Source organism: Podarcis bocagei, assembly GCF_964188305.1.
Source record: "Podarcis bocagei genome assembly, chromosome: 8".
In the NCBI taxonomy this organism is placed as follows: Eukaryota; Metazoa; Chordata; class Lepidosauria; order Squamata; family Lacertidae; genus Podarcis; species Podarcis bocagei.
Genome location: NC_138133.1, coordinates 70,895,443 through 70,910,414, shown reverse-complemented (window position 1 = coordinate 70,910,414; position 14,972 = coordinate 70,895,443). Strand labels below are relative to the sequence as shown.

General features: G+C 37.5%; 1 protein-coding gene across 10 annotated transcripts in view; it reads right to left on the bottom strand.

The window, feature by feature from the left end:
- Positions 1-14,972, bottom strand: part of ZFPM2 (zinc finger protein, FOG family member 2) — a 455,323-nt gene that overhangs the window by 294,971 nt on the left and 145,380 nt on the right. Inside the window, exon 1 of one of the 10 annotated variants that reach the window (XM_081204400.1) lies at positions 1,761-1,900. The exons of the other annotated variants lie outside the window; for them this stretch is intronic. The gene's annotated coding sequence lies outside the window, so the exon portion shown is untranslated. Of the gene's footprint in view, positions 1-1,760; positions 1,901-14,972 lie in introns of those variants that run through there. 10 annotated transcript variants of the gene reach the window in all.

The following is a 14,972-nucleotide window of genomic DNA, read 5'->3' as shown; positions in this document are numbered from 1 at the left end:
GAAATAACTTTATCTGGATAGTAACCAAATTTGTTGTTCTTGGTTTTGTTCAGAATATCTGAATCCAGCAAGACATGCCAAGCACATATTTCATAGATGATATTTGATTAGATAGGCAATCTGACTTCCGCTCTTACAATAGACACAACACTCTAATCCTGGAGCAGATAGAACAGCAATCACGGTCAACTGCAGGCTGGGTTATGGTGAACCAACAAATGTTGCTAAGTCTGTTACAAGCTCATCTCTATCATTTTAAAATGTGTTGCCTACACAGAAGTGGCAACTGCTTCTTTTTGGCATGTGTGCACACACATACTTTAGCTACTTGAAAGGCTTAGGTCCAGGCTATCTGAAGTACCATATTGTCCCATATGAACCTGCCTGGGCTCTGAGATCTGCCTTTTAATAGTGCTGTGTTCTTTCTACTATCTGTATATTAATAATTTGTTTTCACATTGTTTTAAATCTATTATAGTTGAATTAAACTATTATCATTTATATGTTTTTAGCTTTCTGTATTTTATCTGTGTTGTTTTAATTTGCGTAAGCCACTTTGAGTCCTAGTCTGTGAAAACGCAGGATAGAAAAAAATATAATAACAATAACAATAATAATAATAATCATGGGGGGGGGAGCCCAGTCCCAGGAGTTACTGCCCAAGATTGTACAGTCTGAATCGTCTGTGCCAGCTGTTGCCAACTGACAGCTTATTTCCTTTCTAACTAAGAGAAGTCCATCCGTTTGCCTAGTTTAGCCAAAGGAGGGAGCAACTGGACATTAGGAAAGCCAGGCCCATGGATACTCACAAGGCCACCTGTTTGCATGTGGCTGAGGAGACAGGCTAGTTGGAACATGCGAGGGAGGAGTTTGGGGCTTAATCACCTGCAAAATCTCTCCTGGCTTTGGAGTGGGAGTGGGAGCAGCAGGAAGAGAAGCATTTGTGCTCATGTTAGGTAGCTCATCCACCAATCCATTTACTCACCCAGCTGGCATGGCTCAATTGGCTCAGTCCTGGTGGGCAGTCAATAAAGCCTACTTGCTTCTTGTCTGTCCCTCAGGTCAGCACTACTTGCCTGCCTACCTACACTATCCTATTCTAACAGCAGCAACAATAGAATTAGTAAGTAAGTAAGTAGTGTGAATTGATGTCCTGCATCTCTCTGTGTGTCTATAGCCCATGTCTGCATGTCATAACATGTGTGTATGAGATAGAATATTGAGTACAGATTAGCCATTTTCTTCTTTTTTGAGAATGTGCACATGAAGGTAAGAGAGAGTATGCACATGTCTGTCTGGAGATGCATGTGACAGAGGATAAAAGAGTGCATTTAGGTTTCCTCATGTGTGGATCTGATAGATGTGTATGTGGGAGAGATGGTGTTTATACTTGGAATAACTGAGACCTGCAACAAAACATTCCAGTGTGGAGTACTCCTGCTCAGGGTTCCAGCTAGACAGGCATGCCCTCCATTCCATTCTTTGTCCTTGGTTTTCCATGTTGTTTGGGGGATTTCTTGCCCCCTTAAGTGGGTTGTAGCACCTTAAATATGATCTGTACTTCTGCAGACCCTGATCTTTCTCTCTTGTGCATGCATGGTGCCATTTTGGCTACTTAAGGATTGGCACTTATCCCTGAACATCGCTAACAGCAGAAATGATTATCTTCCAAATGAAAAATGAACTTCTCTTGATGCTGTTTTGCAGGGTTGACCTAAGACCCACAGCATTTTCAGTGAATCGCTGTACAGGATACTCACTTCAAACATACAATTTTAGCTCATTCTTCAAGTTGTATATTGCTGAGACTTCTTGCTACCCAGCAAAATTGATAATTTTCTGTCATGGATTCAGTGGCTTGCTTTGGGTTAATCCCTTATCTGAGCCTTAGCATTCCTCAGCTGTAAAACAGAAACATAAATTAGTGGCTTGTGACCATGGCTTTTTGTAGTCCTCCTGCTGCACGTTAAGAGTTTAACATTAGAATGCCTGTTCTACAGTAACTCTGAAAAGAATTTGTACTTTTACAGGTAAGGGCACCCCAGCACATGACTCATAATCATGATTGGCTGTGCCTGTGAATTGCTATTTTATTACTTGGTCCTTCCACAAACTGACATTCTTTGACTGGTTCTACCCTCAAGCTGCCATTTTGTGACGGGCTTGAGTTGATGGGCTCGTGTGTGTGTGTGTGTGTGTGTGTGTGTGTGTAGAGCAAGCATGAAATCTGTAAACTCCACTTTCTAAAGTGTATTCTAATGAATGATCTGCATCAAAAAATCTTTACTAATCTCTTGCACAGAGTGTAATATATGAAATTGTCTCTGAACCACATTCTATTCCCTGCACTTCTGCTTTCCACTCATAATTTAGACAACTCCCATAATTAATTCTTAGAATGTAAATGTCTCATTCCTACTTGCCATGAATCATTTTTAAAATTGCCCTACTTCCTGGCCTACTAATTATTGCTTGTCTGAATTCCATTAGCCCCCCCTCTTCCCACTTCCCTGCTTCCCCAATCAGACAAGTCACACTTTGAGACATCTTGTAACACAAAATTGAAAAACTGCACAAGGTAGATTTAGGATACAAAGTTATTTTTAAATACAGTTATTACCAGCAATTCATTTGCTGGAGGAATTGCATTTAATTAAGGATTATTATATCAAATGGCATTGCTCACCTATACATTCAAGAGAGCAAAATTTATTCCCAAAGCCTTGAAATAAAGTCTGATCTTGCAAAGATACACTTCATACAATCAAATAAAATCACTGCAATGCCAAGAAAATGGCAATGTTTATAATAGTTGCCTCATGAGCTTGCTCCACACTGTTTCACTAAAACTGGAAAAGACTTAGATTCAACTTCCTGCTCAGCTGTGGACTCATCACCACCTCCTGACTAACTGTTGAGGATAACATTTATTTATATATTTGCTAGCTTGAGGAATTTATACCCCACTCTTCGGTAAAATGTTCTGGGCCAATTACAAAATGTAAAGTATAAAAAATGAATCTTACACAGAAAATTGAAAATGTACAAAAATATACTAAAAATAGTAAAAATTACCAGAAGCAGCATAAAAACAAACCCAGCGAATATAAAAACCTATCAAATTGAAAGGTCTGAAAAAATAATCTTAATTGCAAAGTGGCATCAGAGTAGGCAACTTTCCCTAGGGAAAGCACTCCACAACTGAGAATGCCTTTCCCTGTCAGCCACCCACCATACCAGTGTGGTGTAGTGGTTAGAGTGTCAGATTAGGACCTGGGAGAACCAGGTTCAAACACCCATTCACTCATGAAGCTCACTGGGTGACCTGATCCAGTTACCTTCTTTCAGCCTAACCTACTTCTCAAGGTTGTTGTGGAGATACAATGGGAAAAGATAGAATCAAGTACAGCACCTTGACCTCCTTGGACAAAAGGGATGGATGGTGGTACCTCAGTTGGCAAGGAAGGGCTTTTGATGAGAGGGACCTTAAGTATCATTCAGATACTCTGGTCCCAAGCCATGATGGGTTTAAAAGTCCAAAACAGCACTTTGAATTGAGCCCATATATAGTGAAGCCCATAAATGCCATCCCTAGTTACTAAGCAGGATACAATTATTAATAGATTAAGGACCAATGTTATTTCCCCCTCAAGTCACAGAATATTCTTACATTCCTTTATTAAGACAAATGAAGAAAATACATAGAGGTTTGATCCAGAATTTAATGAACATAGGTCTTCTCAAGGAATGGAGAACTCTCATATATTGGCTCCTATTCCTCCTGTAACCCCCTGAGCCCCAAGTTCTGGAGTGCTGGGAAAGCTTCCAGAACAACCTGAATTGCATTGCAGGGTATTCTAAATCTGCCTCTGCCCCTTCTATTCATGGAAGGAAAGATTTGGTTCCAACTCGCTGAAACCCTTGAAACACATTCTAAGCCCTGTCAAACTGTACATATTCCATTATTTTCAGAGCTATACGTTGCATTATCTGAACAATTAAATTGAGAAAGTGTTTTGGAAGAATAATGAAAATGCTAACTTTTGTGAATTCAAGCATGCACCCTACAAAATTCCCCTAATGTGCTGCTGCTGCCTTCCCTGCTTACACCAGCACAACCTTAAGAAATGCATACATTCTAGACATGACAGGGAGAAGATGTGAGACACCTGCCCTTCAATAAGCTACAAACAGTGCTACAACTGATCAAAGCAACAAATTCATTTCCAAGAGTAAGACACTGCAGGTTTCTTCCATGTTTTTAGCTGTTTCTATTTGATCTGTAAGCTACCTTGATTCCCATTCTGGGGAAAAGGTAGGCTAACTTCACCAACAGATACCAAGCAACTTCACCAACAGATACCAAGCAGCATGGCTATGTACCAAATCTCAGGTGTCTTTAGGGCCTGGGAGACTGAGAAAAGTAGGAAGCCATCACTGTGCCTCATAATGCAGCATGGTTATGGAAAAGCCTTTGAACTACATATTCAAAATGTTATACTGGGAGTTCAAACAACAATCCCTTTTCCAACCTGTACATTCTGCTTATCTTTCAAAAGAGCCAATGCATTGCAGTAGACTGTGTTGTAGTTTGACCTCATATAGAACTATGTTCAAATTCCACTTCAGCCAGGAATACAGACTTGATAACTGCAAAATGGGAGTAACAGTGACCGGAAAATAACATTTTTGTGACAATGAGTGTAGCATAAAGATCACAAAGCACACTGCAATTAAAAACTTTAAGTGGTATCTGATTGAGTCATACTCAAAGTAGACCCATTGAAATCAACCACCTTAAGTTAGCCATTACTGCCTTAATATTATTAAGTTCAACAGGTATACTCTGATGGGGCTGGTTAGGTGAATCCTACAAACAGTATCTGCATAGATCACTGTGGTGCTATAGTGCCTGTAGTAACATAACAACATCCTTGAAAAAAAATGTGTAATGTCAGCATGTGCTTATGAGATCGCTTTGCTACAAAAGTCAATCCTCCCTCCCTTAAGCACCTCTGTATTGGGGTCGGACCATAAAAATATACAAAATAGGATAACTATGAAAGTTTGCTTTTAGACAGCTAAAATAGTATTTAAGAAAATTTCTAACTTGAATGTGTTTTTCACATTTTCTAAAGTACAGCAATGGTATACGTTAATGGTATTAACGTTGCGGAAAGTGAAAATAAATTACAATAAAAACAAGGCATCTGTCATAAATATACTTTTCTGCACACATTGATGGCGCTTGACTTTTCATCACAGTAATGAAAATAATATTCAGGGAACTATATAAAAATACAGATGTTCAATGCTCATACCTCAGCTGTACACGCCTACTGCAACTCTGCATCCTACTTACCAAGTATTCTGAGTTTAAAACAGAGCAGACTGCAGTTTTGATAACATCTGCTACAACAAATAACAAAAAAAAGAGTGTGAAGTCTGATGAATGTTTAAACAGAACATTTTTTATGGATCAGCTAAATCTTTTCTGCTTTTTAATTAAAAGTAAAGAAAATGGAACTTAATTATCCTGTAAAGATTAGCTTGTGGGCATCTTCCTGTAAATTACTTCTAATTGAAAGCAAATTGTCAAGTGACATTCAAAGTACTGTCCTTTAAAACACAGCTGTTCTATTGCTGATTTCAGTGCATTACTGTGCTTCCTTGTTACAATATGGCATATTTGAATATTTTAACAATTTTGCCGCATTTGTATAGATTTCCTTTTAGTATATCTTAATCACATTTCCTCTTCCAAAATATAAAAAGAAACACTAGCATCCATATTTTACATCACTCTCATTTTAACATTCATGTATTGGAATTGCTACTGAAAGTTCACTTGGCTTAAAGCCTGCTACATCCAGAGGGGGAATGATCACCAGAATTAAATGGCACAATCAACCCAAAACAATACACTTAAAGAAAGAAAAAGCAATTCCTTTATTTTTTTATTGCTGGGTCAGAGTTTGCTGATACTTGCAAGATAACCACATTAAACAAGTTCAAATGATGTTTGTAAACTAAAGTGCAGATGGAACCCCCTTTAAATACTTCATTGCATCTTCTGCAGAATAAAAATATATAAGGAGATTCTCCTTTTTACCAAATATATTTGGCAAAGATGAGATAGAATGAAAACTGAATAGGGCAGTGAACCTCAGCAGAAAACAATGAACAATAAATACCACGGTTGATTAAGCATGGAAATAGTATATTTTAAGATGCCTTAAATGTATCTATTTTATTTAATTGGGCAGGTAGTTCATTTATTTATTGTGCTTATATCTGACTCTTCAACCTTGCAGGATTCTCAGAGCAACTAACAAATCAAAAGTTACTGATTAAGAAAATCAAAACACTCTAAAAATCAAGTAAAATAAGCAACATAATAAATCATTCTGAAGCCATTTTAAAAAAGAATTTATAAAAGTGCATGGATAATACTGTATCATTCAAATGATCTGGGAGTTCTTAATGCATGTTGAAGTGAAGTAGTGTGGACCTGATGACTACCTGGAATGCATGCTCCATAGGAACTAATCAAAGTTTTCTGAATGCAAAAGACTTACCGGTATATATGAGTGAAAAATAAATTCAGAGATAGATAAGGACAGATCCCACCATGTTCTACAGGTCTTACTTTAAGTTTTCTTATCCCATCACATCATATCCAATCCAAGGCTCACTTTTGGGCTGGGAGAAGGCAAATGCAACAAGGTAAGGGCTGGAGAGGAGTCAGATTTTGCTCTCTGTGTTCATTTTGATATAAAATGCAGACCTTCCATCCCCACTTTACAGGCAAGCACATGTTTTAATGAAGTGTGTGGTTTGACCCTAAATGTAGGTAGCAGCATCACATTTGTGAAATGCCCTCCCCTTAACCAATGTTGTTATAGCTCAAGGACAAAGCTCTTCCACAAATCTCCAGTATTTTAAATGTCTCACTTTTTTATTCTATACTGAGTTTGGTTATTGTTTTATTGTTGATGTATACATTAATATTGTCTAATTTATTATTTTCTGTCTTAGTGTAAGGATTAATAAATGGGCAGGGTATAAATCTTTCAAATAAATAATAATTATAAATTATTTGCCAACATTTTAACCTTATTTTCTTGAACCAGCATGGGAACATAATCCAAACAAGACCAACCTTGAAGATTTTAAATAACAGGATGCTCAAATGACAATCAAGTCTCCTCTTTTGTAAACTATGGAAAACTGGAAACTGGGAAACTGAGTCAGCTATCGGTTAAAACTTGCAGATGGTAGTGGATTGTGACCATTAGCTGCAATCTAGCAGCCCAATCTAAACACGATTGCTCAAAATTAATACTTTAAACTAAGTATTTCAGCCCTAGGTCACAGTGCTAAAAACACATAATATTGTGTAAGCTCCTTGAGCTCAATGGGACTAACTTCTGAGTAAATGTGTTTAGGACTGCAGTTAATTCCCAGTGAAATTGATAGGATTTATGTGCACCTAGCTCTGTGATGGATTGCAGAATTGTTATACACATGTTTTGTATAAGACAGACAAAACTATTTAATATTAATATATTAATAGTAATTCACTTTGATAAGTCATTTAAAAAGCATTTGTTAGCCGCCATTAATCAGCTCAGTTAGAATGTAACCTTAACTGAAAAGAACTGTTTTTGTTTTTTAATTAGATCCTCTTTGAAACTATGAGATTTCACTGTAATGGATAAGAATAAACCCCTTCTGCTTCCCTTGAGGGAACTTGTTTTATCGCATGCATATAAACATTTTTTTAAAAGGTGGAATGCATGCTATTTCAGTACTTCATATAAAATGTACAAGTTAGACTTCATAATCTAGATCAGTCTGGGGACTCACGTGGAGTCAGAGTAAGGGAGGCAGGGGCAGGGGCAGGGACAGGACCAAATGTAGCCACCCGCAGATCTAGATCTGGACAGTGGAACCTCTTCTTCTGAGTCCCTGAGGCCAGTGATGGGAACTGAGAAGGAAGAGACTGAGCATGAAGTACAGGTATGAGTGCTCTGTTAAGTAAAGGAAAAAATGCCAGACTTCTAAGCTAGGTCATGCTGGAGGCTTCAGACTGTCAGCTAATCGCATGGGTCAATGTTGTAAATCTTATTCCCTTTTCTATCCAAAGAGGGTTCTTAGCACATAAAAGGTCATGACAAGACAGGTATCACAAATTGGGGATCACCCTTCCTGCAATTCCAGGAACATTTAATAATGTTCCAATGCTTTCTAAGGGTTCTCTAGTCTCCATCATTTTAGGGAATGTGATGCGCAGTAGCACTGCTGTGCTGGAAGGCTGTGTGTGTCTGTGGCAAAGCGAGCTTTGCAGGTTCACAGAGACAATTCGTCTGAAAGATCAGATTTCTAGGCTTGGTCAATCTGAAGGCTGCAGAATGCCAGCCAATCACGCAGGACAAGGTTGTGAATCCAATGGGTAAAATCTACGAGGATCCTGAACAAGTGGATACAATATGAAGTTAAAAGGTGGCAGTGAAGTGATCTGGGAAAATCTGTTGGAAACAGCAAGAGGAAGAAGAACCTAAAGGAAGCATCTGGGTTTATGTAAAAAGGGTGTTTTTCATCTGGAAAAAAACTGTTGTTCCATACTGCACTTTTCGAAGTACATGAAACCTTTTGAACTGTTTTGCATGGGATGATCATATTCCTTATTTTAAATGCCAGTCTTCTAGACTAGCTGAGTAATTCCAGCTCTTCACAAAGTATTTTATACACCTTTTTCATTAGTGGCTTTAGAAGGACACAACTGTGCACCAGATAGCAGCTTAAACCAGCAGATTTTAAAGCCCCTGTTTACATTACTTTTGGGTGTTAAAATGATTTTTTTAAAAAACAATTATTCTCAAAGAAAACAAAAATATTTGAATCTGATTAAATGAGTCAGCAAATATTAAAACTAGAAATGTGTAGTATCTCTTACTTAATTTCCTCAGACTTTGCTTCTCTACACTTTTAAATATATGTGGAGAGTTTGGGAAATATATCAGATTTCCTTTATTTCATGAATAACTTATGCACATGCAGACACTGCTGTTGGTTTCTCCCTCTTAAAAAGGAATTATGCAAAGTGGCACAAATTATATCAGTAGGGTGATACATGCATGGTCACTGGTTGACAGAAGGATGCACAGTCAACTATGCAGCAGACTGTATCTTGAGACTTGACCTGAGATACCTTCCAAGTTTTTTGACTATGTACATTTCATTAAGAGGAATGCAGTGCTGACAGACATCCATCCATATTCACATGTCTACTTGATGTGTAGTCTGTCTCTGTTTTCCCCTCCACTTAGCTTGTACAATAATATATGTATATATCCAATTTCTACCACCCCACCATGGAAAATAAATTGGCCAGAGTTGGACACAAGGAAGATTTAGGGGAAATGCCAGCAGAATGATATACACATCAGAAAATCAAACTGATTTCTGCCAGCAACTCAACTTGAAATGATGGGTGCTTAACTACTAAATAAAGTTTAAAAAGTAAACTTAAATCCAGCATACTCTTCCCTGAGCCTAGCCACTCCCAACTTTCTGTCTTTTTCTTCTTCCTAAGGCCCTCCGAGTCCTTTGTAAAAGCTACTCTTAGGTGAGACTAAACAGATCAAAATCCTATGTGGCAGGAATTTAGCTTTATAGGGTTGATAATGCTGAACAGTTCCCATACTTCAGGAACATGGGGCTAGCAGCTCAAAATACGTACATGTGCTCATAAGAATAACATAAATCAGGGCAGTCCAACTTTTCATACCAAGTGGCCCACAAGAGTACTTCAACACAGAACCCGCGGGTTGCACTTGGACCACTTGTTGGACCATTGGACATAAATTAACACATGCAACCAGCTATCTTAAAGTCAACCTGTATGACTAAAAGGTAGTATCTAAGGACTAGAAGTCTAAATAATTCTTTAAACAGCAAATACCAAACCCATGGTTTTTAAAAATAGACAGACATAATGCATTGTGAACATTTGCAAGAAAACAAAACAAACAAGAGGAGAGTTATAAAAGCAATTTTTCTAAAGCAATAAGCAAACAAAACTCCTAATGATGAAAAACTGTTACATCACAACTACAAAGTATACCAAAGTATGGTTGCCTAGTAGTTCACACAAACAACAGCTGAGATGGTAAACAGCTCCTAGCTTGTACTTCATCAGGCTAGTAGTGTAAAACTTCATAATTAAATGGAGTAAGGTCCAAAGAGACTTTTGGTGTGCTCCCTTGGTGTGCCTTGGTGTGATTTTCATAGAAAGGTAGTCAGACCTGCTTTAACCCCTGTTGCTACTTAGAAAAGGCATTTTACCCTATAAACTATAACTGAATCCTAAATTGGACATTAAAATAAGGCTGCAAACCTATTGTTAATCCTATCAAACTGAAAAGGATTTATTTCTGATAAATTTTTCTCTATCTCTTGTAATAGTAGAACTCAGTATTAACCAATGTTGGGTGATTCAGGATGATAGCAGAATGTTGGGTGATTCAGGACAGATGAAAATAAAATTTCTTCACATAACATTTAGTTAAACTATGGAATTTACAACCACAAGAGGCAGTAAAAGTTACCAAACTGAGTGCTTTTAAAAAGGATTAGCCAGTTACATAATAGATAAAGTGACCGCTAGCTACTACCTCCAATATCAAAGGCTGGGGATCACAAACGGGAGAGTGATATTGTCACAGGCATCTCATTAAATAACTGTGAAAATAGGATGCTGGAACAACTGAGTCTTTGGTCTGATCCAGGAGGACTCTCTGTAAGATCTTATGAGCAGATGGGTTAGGATCATTAATGTGAAATATATAATTCTCTCTCTTTCAGGCATACTTTCCCATCCTGAAATGGACTCCCCGTCTATTTTTAAAATAATGCCGCCACTGGCTATTTTGTCTACTGAACCAGGAAGCAGGCAACAGTGCAGAATAGAAGCCAGCAAGAACACCTTCTGCTCCAACTCTATAATATTTTAGACAGATCCTTAGTCCTTTCTGATCCTGTCTAACATTTAGGATATACATGTCATAGGGTGGCCACCTACAGATGGTGCATCTTTTGTAGTAAGATAATCACAGTATTTCAAAAGAAAATTCAGCTGTCAGTACTAGAGTAGCATTTTTCTGATATGAAAAGTATCAGAAAACTACCCACCTGGCAGTATAAAGTGGTATAGCCCAGGATCACTCTTACCATTTTATCAGCTGTTTTGGATGAACGAGAACACCATATCATTAATGTGTAAAACTGATATTCAAGGAAGACTAGCTGATGCAAAGAAACCTAACTGTAAACATCTAAAAAAGGTAATAACAAGATGCCGAAAGATGAATACCCTACCCCCAGCCCAGGTCATACATTTCAATAATAATCTTAAATTGATGTGTCAGCAAAAGAAGCCTTATAGTAAACAGATAAACAGAAAAACAGTAAGTAATCAAAATGAGAGAATGTTCACAGTAGGCTTCTGGAAAAGGGGAGTGAAGGCTAAATATGAAAATCAACTGAAGCTCAACCAGCATAAATATATACTCCATAGTGATCACTGCAAATCTATGTAATAAAATCAAAGCCACAATTAAACTATGTGTGGGGTGAGTAGAAAGATTCAGTATCTCGACTGAGCAGAAATAACTTGTCATGCTAAAATTATTTTACAATATTACTTAGCACAGAGTTGTTCAACACTGAGAAAGGTTTTGTAAGACATAACCAAACAATATTAGTCCTTCAAAGAGGAAAAATAAACATTCATTGTTAGCATAAAACTTAATGGTTGCTTAGGACCACTTCCTGTGGGTTGGAACTGGTATACATACATACACATATTATAGCAGAGCTTTGGACTTTGGACTTTTGGGGGCTAATTTCCAGAAGTCAGACGAGCAGCATGGTACTTAGATATTTCAAGACATCTTGATTCTCATAATTCTTTTTGCCAAAAATGGATACCAAACCAGTGCATACCTTCCATGATAACTAAAGATCAATAGTAATGTCTCATTTTCTGTCCTCAACTAAATCAGGATCATCAAATATAGGCAAATTTGTATAACTAATAAAATAATAAATAATATTCTTTTTTTCCACAGTATGTTTTGCTATGTGCTTTCTCAGTTACTCACACCTGCACAGATGCATCATCTAAAATTACCCTCCCTCAACATCTGATTCCCCCCTCCACCCTGAACTTTCACACTGAAATTCACTGAGATCTCATGTGCATAAAACTTGTGAGAGCAAAATAAACCCATACTCCTGCAAAGTCAACAGCTGACTGCTCACTTGATGGTCATCCTACTGGTATCTTTCAAATATATGTTGACAAAGGCCCTGTGCCTTTTACATTAGAATTGTTAGCCCTTAGTCAAGAGTTTTTCATCTTGTTCTGTTTCCAACAGACAGCTCATGAACAAAAAACCCACAAAGTAAAATTTGTGGGTTTTTTAATACGGAATGAGTTCTCATTTATAACCTTCTAAGTAATATAATTTGTTAAAATTTATATTCCACTATTCCACCGAGGAGATTGTGACGGCTTGGGAAGCGATCTCACACCTGGATACTTCTCAGGATCAGACTCCTTAGTCTTGGCAGCTCATTCATGTCATGTGCCATCAGATTATTCTCTGAGTCTCAAATAACTATTAGGCTATATTATTATTGTCAGACAATAATACTGTATTCACATTAGTGCCATTTACTCTATATTAATTCCATATTAAAATGCATTTTACTAAACAAATAGTATTTCATCGAGCAAATGTGCGCCAAGAAATTCAAGTACATTTAAGCCACAGAGACACACTTGAAGGTCTTTACATTTCTTCTTCTTGCACAACAGACGGTGCAATGTAAATGAATTCTAAATCAGACACAATTGCCATTTATTTTCTTGGCCCCTGCACAATGTTGAGAGGACTGACGAAGTAAGCCTGTGCATGTTTCACCAAAAATAAGTTCTACTGCATTCAGTGGGGCTTAACCCCAGATAAGTGTAAACAGGACTGCAGCCTGAGGTTGTATTTTGACTGCGGTTGCTTGGGGTCTAAGGTTAAATATCAACATTCTGTCTAAAATCCAACAAGTTCTAATAAGAATTCTGACCAAAAAGCGACCTTATGGAATAATCATAGAAAGCTTCTTTAAAATAATAGAAGCCAACTTGTACCCTGTAAGCCTAACAGCCTAACAGTCATAACCTTATATAAACACCCTATTATACTGCTAAGTATTTCTCTGGGCTAAGGAAAAATAAACAGAAACCTACTTTTCACGGTAGCGCACCTTATGGACAACATAAAAAACTCCACAGCTGTTCTGTGAGCCATTAATGAATGCAAAACAGTTTGTGTTTTGCTACACTGCTACACCATGCTACCAATATCTAATCTATTAATGAAAAGCATTTTCACGTCCTCCAATATGAAATATGGTACATATGTTACATTTTTTAAATATAAACTGCACATGCATTCCTTGCATATATGAGCTACTATTGTGGTCACTGTATACAAAGTAATGAGCTACACAGATGTTCCCCTATTTTAACTTATAAAAGCCTGCCTGATGGGTTTCTTTCACAAATAATAGGGGGAAATATTTCTAGAATTCAAGCTCTTTGCTGCAGCATGAGTGTTCAGTTTTTAGATTAACCAACAGATGCACAAAGCAATCAGGTACAGCCATGGGGGAAATCCTTCTTGCCCTCTGGAAGGCCTGTTTACTGTCACAGATGGAATTCAAACACAGATTTTTTAATAAAGCATAGGTTGCCACCATTTTGTCAAAGTCTCAAGGCAGATGGGAAAAGTGGGACAGCAGAAAACTTCCATACTAAAAGCATTGTATCTGCACACTAAACCAGGCCAGTATCTACTCCCCAGAGCTATCTCTGTATCATGTGGCCTGAATATCCAGGATAATTTCAGTTAATATATCTCATCTTTTTTATGCACCCCTTCCAAAAGCAACTACTTTTCTTCCTTTTAACTTTACAGTTGTGTGCAGCCAAAGAAAACAGACCATAAACTGAAATAAGACTTCCAGTTTAAAAGAACGAAAAGGATTGATTAGGAAGGATTTTTAAAAAGAAAAATGTATTCAAAAATATGCCAATTATTTAAACATAAGGCCACATCACTGTAATACTTAAGTGTCTGAGGAAGTAACTGTAATTGCACAAATGTTTTAAAAGAACTCTGTAAACAGCCATTTAATTAGCCAAGCCAAAAGCCAGAATTGAACTGAGCATTTTGCTCAGGCTTGATCAGGTGCTTATTGACAATGTTTTCATGCATGAAGATGCTACTGAAAGAGGCAATATAGAGGATTACTTACTGCATAAATAAGGAAAGTAAATAATACTATTGTTTATCATTTCAACAAAACTTTTAATTTGCAAAGTGCTTTTGCAATCTTCATTCTGCGTGATTTTACACCATGCTATGAGGCAGGTTGCTGTTATTCCTGCACTCACTTATTAATACATAGGGGACAGCAGCGGACAGGAATTACTTTACCAATTCAGTATGCTTTGCCAGCTTCTTCCTTACCTGGCAAAATCAGATCTAACCTCAGTTGTTCACGCTCTATTCACTTTCATCATGGATTAATGGCCAGCATTGCTGGGGTTGAACTAAGGGTACCTTCCAACTCTACAATTCTACGATTCCATGATTCTATGAGGGGCTGTCTGTGAAGAAAGCCTAGGTACTTAAATTGGTTCAAATGCCATGGAAAGATGATGCCTGGGCTTAGCTGGCCAGTCACATTATTCCAAAAAATTTATAGCTTTACTGGTGACCAATTCAAGGCATTGACTATAGCCTTTAAAGTCCTAAACAGCCTGGTAACAAGGTATCTCATGTATTGCTGTCTTTCATTTGACTTCATGTCTCCTCACCAGGAGAAGTCCAGGTGGTGGTGAC